Here is a 6485-nt window from a genome sequence, read left to right on the forward strand (position 1 = left end):
GGGATAGACTGAAGGCGTGGTAACTAAGACTAAAGCTTTAATCAACAGGAGATCGACGGGAGGTTCAACGTTTTCTCTCACCTCCTAGTTTCTAACATAATTCAATTTTGAACACATTTAGATCTTTATCATTTTTTAAAATAACAAGTCTTTGAAATGTTCTTGTACTTGAATAGCTCAGTGGCTAGCACGTCGGCCTTTCATCATGGAAGCTCGAGACCTCGAGTTTAAATTCAGACTCGAGCAACTTTTTTTTGTTTAAATAGCTTTTCAAAAGGTCGCACAGAAACTTTCTCAAAGATACCCCCCCTCCCCACACCCGATTGGAACACAAAAGTGATTGGACCATAACGCACTGAGTAGGAAAGTTACGCTAAACGAAAACATTTAATAAAAATTAGATCTACTAAAAATTAATTACATGTTTGTTTCAAAATAATTTATGTAATTTCATTCCATATAAGCATTGTTGATTTTAATTTATTGTTGTTGTTTTTTATGTCACGGCTTCGATACCCGAATTGAACCAAAAATGTTTTTTAATTTGTTTTTATTATTACTTTATCAAATCAAATACAAATGACAAAGATGTTGTCTTTTTTAAACATATAATTTTTAAATGTTATTCTTTGTTTTTATTTTACTTGATGACAGATAGGCCTATATTTTATAGCTATGTCAAAGCATATTAAAAAATTGATATAAAAATTAAAGGAATTGTTTCGGCCATGTGTGTTAAGTGTTTATATTCCATTGCATTATTTTGTTTCATACTTTGTACTATATAGGCTTATATATTTTTCTCTCTCTCTCTCTCGCTCTCTCTTTCTCTCTCTCTCTCTCTCTCTTTCTCTCTCTCTCATTTCTCTCTCTCTCTCTCTCTCTCTCTCTGAATATACATATAACAGACTCAAGTAGAAATCATGAAAAGATTGAGAACACACTATATATTAATCAATGGTACACATTATAATACAAATTCAATAATAAAACAGACTTAAGATGAAGCTTCAAACTGATTAACTGAAAAGATTGATTTGTAGACCCTGAGCCTGAGACAAGCTCATCTCCTCTATCTATCGGCCTTCAAACCGAAATTTCTCGACGCGGAAGTAACATGAAAACTTTTCATTCCATTATGTACATTCATCATCAGCGTCGTCCTCTGTGTTCATCGTGGAACATAGCAGGGCCGACCTTAGATAATTGGAGGCCCTAGGCAATATGACTTTGGTGGCCGCAAATGAAATAAAAAAATAATAAAAAGCGAAAAAAAATAAAATGACGCAATTTATTTAAAACATACTGTACTCCAACAATTACAGTGAGGACAAGTTTCGCGCTTTTCTTCTCTAAAAAAAAATGTCAGTCCTTGCGAGGCCCATACCAATCTGAGGCCCTAGACGGCTGCCTAGTTTGCCTTAAGGCTGACCCTGAACATAGGGTCTCATAAAAACATGCCACAGTCTCTTGCTATTATAACGTTTCTTTCCTGTTCTGTCAACTTTCAGCTTCATAGAGTACACTACGTCCGACTATGTCGGCTGGTATGTTATCATTTAGTTGTCAATACCAGCCGCTTTACCTGTCTTCAATTGTTTGAGGGCACTTCCTGTTTCTTCCTTTGTAATTTCTTCCATGTTTCTGTCTAGTGTTGATCATGCATTTAGATCCAATGGATTTAGGTCTGTTGAGCACTCTTTATGTCTTCCAAGTTGTTCATCTATTAAAGAAACTTGTTTTTTTTCTTTATCTCGAATTAGTGCCTAGTAAGTAATTAGCCTTTTTACCACTAAGAAATTTGATGATTTTGTACTGTTGTTTAATATTTCCTTTACAGTTTACCTGCTGCCTCTTTAACCTGTTCTGAAAGATTATTGCAAAATGGTCTTTTTTCTTACCTAAGCATTTTTTTGGTAATTCGTAAAACTGCTAGTTGTATGGCTTGGTTAACTGCCAGTTGTTTTTTTTTTACAAAGCTTATATTAACTCACTCTGTCTGTCTGGTAAAAAGTGTGTAGAAGATATTTCTCCCACACCTATTTTCGGATCAGTTGAAACTTCACTCTATTATTTATTGGCATAGACAAGACATGAATCAATATAAAAAAGTAACCAATTAGTCAATTAATAATTAGTTATTTTATTTGATACCAACAAGGAAAACTAATCCTTCAGTATTCACCTATATGTCTAAATTTGTTGGGTTTAGTCCCCATAACGCTATTTCTTCTTCATGCATTCTCCGATTAAGTTGATACTATAAACAATTATTTCTTGTAGCTAACAAATCATGAATCAATAAAAAATAAAAAACCAAATAGTCAATTAATTATTGGTAATTAATTATTTTATGTGATATTATATAAGGGAAATAAGCTGTACATTATTGATATATATAGTTTTTAGGGCGGAGTTATTTCCCTTTAGATAAGCCTTTATATATATATATATATATATATATATATATATATATATATATATATATATATATATATATATATATATATATATTACTTATCTCTCTTTGCTTAGTTTCCATGTCTCATCACTAATTCAGTTGTTGTTTTTTGTCAGAGTTAAAGCAAAGGCCTAATACACTGTTTGTTTATGTAATCATTTCTTTGAAATCTTCACCATTTATCTAGTTGCAGCATAGAACGTCTATTTTAAGGGATAGAAGAAATTGGTTTTTAACCTGAGTGTTATGGAGCTTGTCCAGGTCAAATCTTTTCCTTTTGTTTATTTCTGTTTTATTGCTGGTCAGTTTAATTTTTGTTTGGCCCCAACACGATGGTGGTCTGAGCCAATATCTGCTCCTCGTCTGCTTCGTACATCCAGTAATGAGCTTCTCCAGTGTGACGTACCGGTACGGTAATGTGGTCGATTTGGTTCTCTTGTCTTTTTGTCTGGTGAGACCCATATCACTTTGTGACAACTTTTTTTTTTGTTGGGGGGGGGGAATGCTGACTCCTATCACAAGTTCATTATATGTGCTAAACTCTGCGAACATTTCTCCATGTTTGTTTATGCTAATGCCAAGTTCGAGGGGGGCAATAATTTTCTCCCACGTTAGCATTGACGATCACTACATCTTTTAGGAACATTTTGTCTACTTGTCTATACTTTGTAACTGGTCATAGAATGTATTTTTATCAGTATCAGTTGCAAGGTTAGTGGGAGTATAGCACACAATGGTGTGAACCATATTATATCTAGACTGGAAACCGGAAATAAATTCTTATCCGCGACTGATCGATTCACAGACCTATACATATATAGATTTTTATGTACGTAAACTCTTTTTTCAGGCTCTAAGGCAGGCATGTCAAACTCGTTAAGGTGTATGGGCCGCATAAAAAACTTACTATGGCCTTAGGGGCCGCAGCCAAAAATCAGTTGCTAAACAGCTTCCTAGTTTTATGTAAATTAGAAACAATACAATAGAATACAATAATTAATGACATACCTGTCCTTTAGTTAGGCAAATTTGTAGTACTATTTGATAATTAAAAATTACTATGATTGCGCATTTTTTTGTTTGTCCTGATGCTTGACATCTTTCTGGGATACAAGTTTATTAATATCGGGTGGAGGTTTGTTTGCCACTGACATTATCATCACTGACGACAAATTTTGATCAAATAATCTCGAACGGTGAGGTGATTTGTAGCTTTCATTATAGAAAAAAACTGCTCACAGATATCAGTGCTTGCAAAAATAGCTAGAATTCTGGCTGCAAATTTCAGCAACTCAACGTACTGTTAAGGTAAATAACTTCATTTTGGCGCAGCCACTTCTTTATACTTCGCTTTCAACAAAGAATCTAACTGCTATTCTATCAGCTCTAGTTGCACATTACCAGCAGCATTTTCAGAAGCAAATGAAAATGGAGATAAAAACAACAAAAATCCTTGCTCGTATGAAACGAAGTCTTGAAAACAGCCAGTGGAAGCATCTACTAACGATTCAAGGTGTGTGTAAGACATATTTACCAAATGTTGTAGCCGTATTTAATCTTTTTAGTTCCTGACACACTGAGAAGTGAACAAGATTTTCTCTTCATATTTGGTTTATTCACTGTCGTAATTTTGCTTGAAAGCACTTTACATCATCACACGCAGTTTTGACAATTTAGTCTTTACTTTAAAGTTTCAAATTCAGTGGCAGTGGCAGTGAGATCAATTGCAAATTCACAAATCCTGAACCCATTTGTCAGTATTGAAATGTTCAACAGGTTCACCTTTCATGTTCAGAAACAATACAATTTTCTCACGCAGTACAACAAATCTCTTCAATTCTTTATGACAGGAGAGCCAGCAAATTTCGTGTCCAATGTCATTCAGAAATATTGAAAATTGGCGATGATTTAAGCCACGGGCATGAATAAAATTGATAGTGACTGAAACCAGTCTTATGACATATTGGAATTGCTTTGTGCGTTATGTTTCTTGGTGAATGATGCACTGAAAATGAGCAAATTTAAAATTAGCATTTAGTCTCTCTTATTTTGCAAGTAGATTTGCATCAAAACAATTTCATAATGGTTAGTGCGCCATCCCTTGTTAGACTAGCTAGCTTTACCAAAGGTAAGTTGTACTGCAATATCCCCTGTTATTTCTCAAAAACATCCTCGCTTGTTGTGGCGTTATGCATAGAACAAGTAGCTCCTTATGTATCTCAAAATTCCTGTCACATGTCCTTATGAGTATAGCCAACTGTGTTACACCCTCTACATCAGTTGACTCATAGAGAGCCAATAAGAATATTTCAAAATCTATTTTGTTCTTTAATTGTTCACCCGAGCTGATTGACATTTCATTTATTCTCTCTGCCACAGTGTTCCTAGTTAACGCTATTACTTTGAATACTTTCACCTTTTCTGGACAAATTACTTCGACAGCTTTAACGATACACTCCTTCATAAAAACCCTTTCACTAAATGATTTGCTTGCAATTAAGTTTGAAAACTGTAGCTGGCTTTCACTGCAGACTCAATCTCGTTGTTCAGTTTAACAAATACTATTTTTCAATTCAAGTAGCTTGTCATCTTTTATTTTCCAGCGTAATTATTTAACATTATTTTGATAATTTTTGAGGTGGCCAAGCGGGCCGCATGCAAGGTGGTCGCGGGCCGCATGCGGCCCCCGAACGCCGTGTTTGACATGCCTGCTCTAAGGGGACTCTCCCCAATCAATCTTTTCTGTCTTAGAAAAGTAATGATCGTTAGTTTTCAAAGTTTACAAATAATGCAAAATACTTTCTCGGATATTCACGCAAATATATGAAATAAAGCCATTTCCTGTTTATTGAGATAATGTTTCAAAAATCCTAGATGGAAATAATTCTTGTTGATTTAAATCATCTTATGTACATTTAAATAGATTGATTACCTAGATCTTTCTAAATTATGTATGTAAAAATTGCAAAATAATAATTATGAAACGAGAGTACTCTTATTTTTTTATGTTCAATTACTAGATCTAAAAATTAATACATATATGTTACGTAGGTTAGAGTTGAAAAAAAAACAACTTTACTTCTTTTAACTACTTTACAAAACAACGCCTTGATCCACCTTTCTAAAAAAAATTTCACCTCATTTTGTGTAGTGCTAAAAAACCTCCATGTCCAGTCTATATATATATATATATATATATATATATATACATATATATATATTATATATATATATATATATATATATATATTATATAAGTCTATGGTGTGAACATTTTTTAACTTGGACAAAAATTAGGCTCTAATTATTGTTTCTGAAAATGGTTCCCATTCCAATAGATTTTTAAATTAATTTTTTTTTAAATTGGAGAGATACTCTGCGTGAAATTTGTGTCTTTCCTAAGAAGAGAAGTACGTGTTTCTCCTGATTGCAATTTAACTTCTCCAAAATTATTCCATCGAACTTGACTCGGTCCCAAAATCTGTAGTCTGTATTTAGCCATAGATACTAGCTTTACCCACGTTTCTTCTTTTTTGAAGTAACGTCTGTATTATATAAAATAAGATACGCCCTACGCCCGTTGATTTATTCCCAGACTATAAATATATATATGAACCTCGAATAAAACGGCCCGCAATTGAACTCTCCCCCACACATACTTTGAGCAATTAATTCTAGTAGGCTTATCGGTTGCGTTGAATTGGAGCAGCCCGCTTTAAAACACCCTCCTCAACAAAAAGTTAATATAAACAACTTTTGTCAATTCTTCTTCTCAGTTCTGTGTCAAAATATTTGATAGCCTTATTTTTTTTTACCAGAATCTCCTTTTTTCCCTTTAAATCCTTTGCATTCGACTAGATGTCTACTGGCTAGGGTTACGACACCTGGACATCCAGAGGAAAACAAAACAAGACACAAAGTAAAACTTTATTTTATGAAGCATGTAAGTAAATCATAGACTGTTATTAAGTATCTTATTTCTAAGATGAATCAGAAATGCAAAAATGAAATCAGAACACAGACA

Source organism: Biomphalaria glabrata, chromosome 1 (assembly GCF_947242115.1).
Source record: "Biomphalaria glabrata chromosome 1, xgBioGlab47.1, whole genome shotgun sequence".
NCBI lineage: Eukaryota > Metazoa > Mollusca > Gastropoda > Planorbidae > Biomphalaria > Biomphalaria glabrata.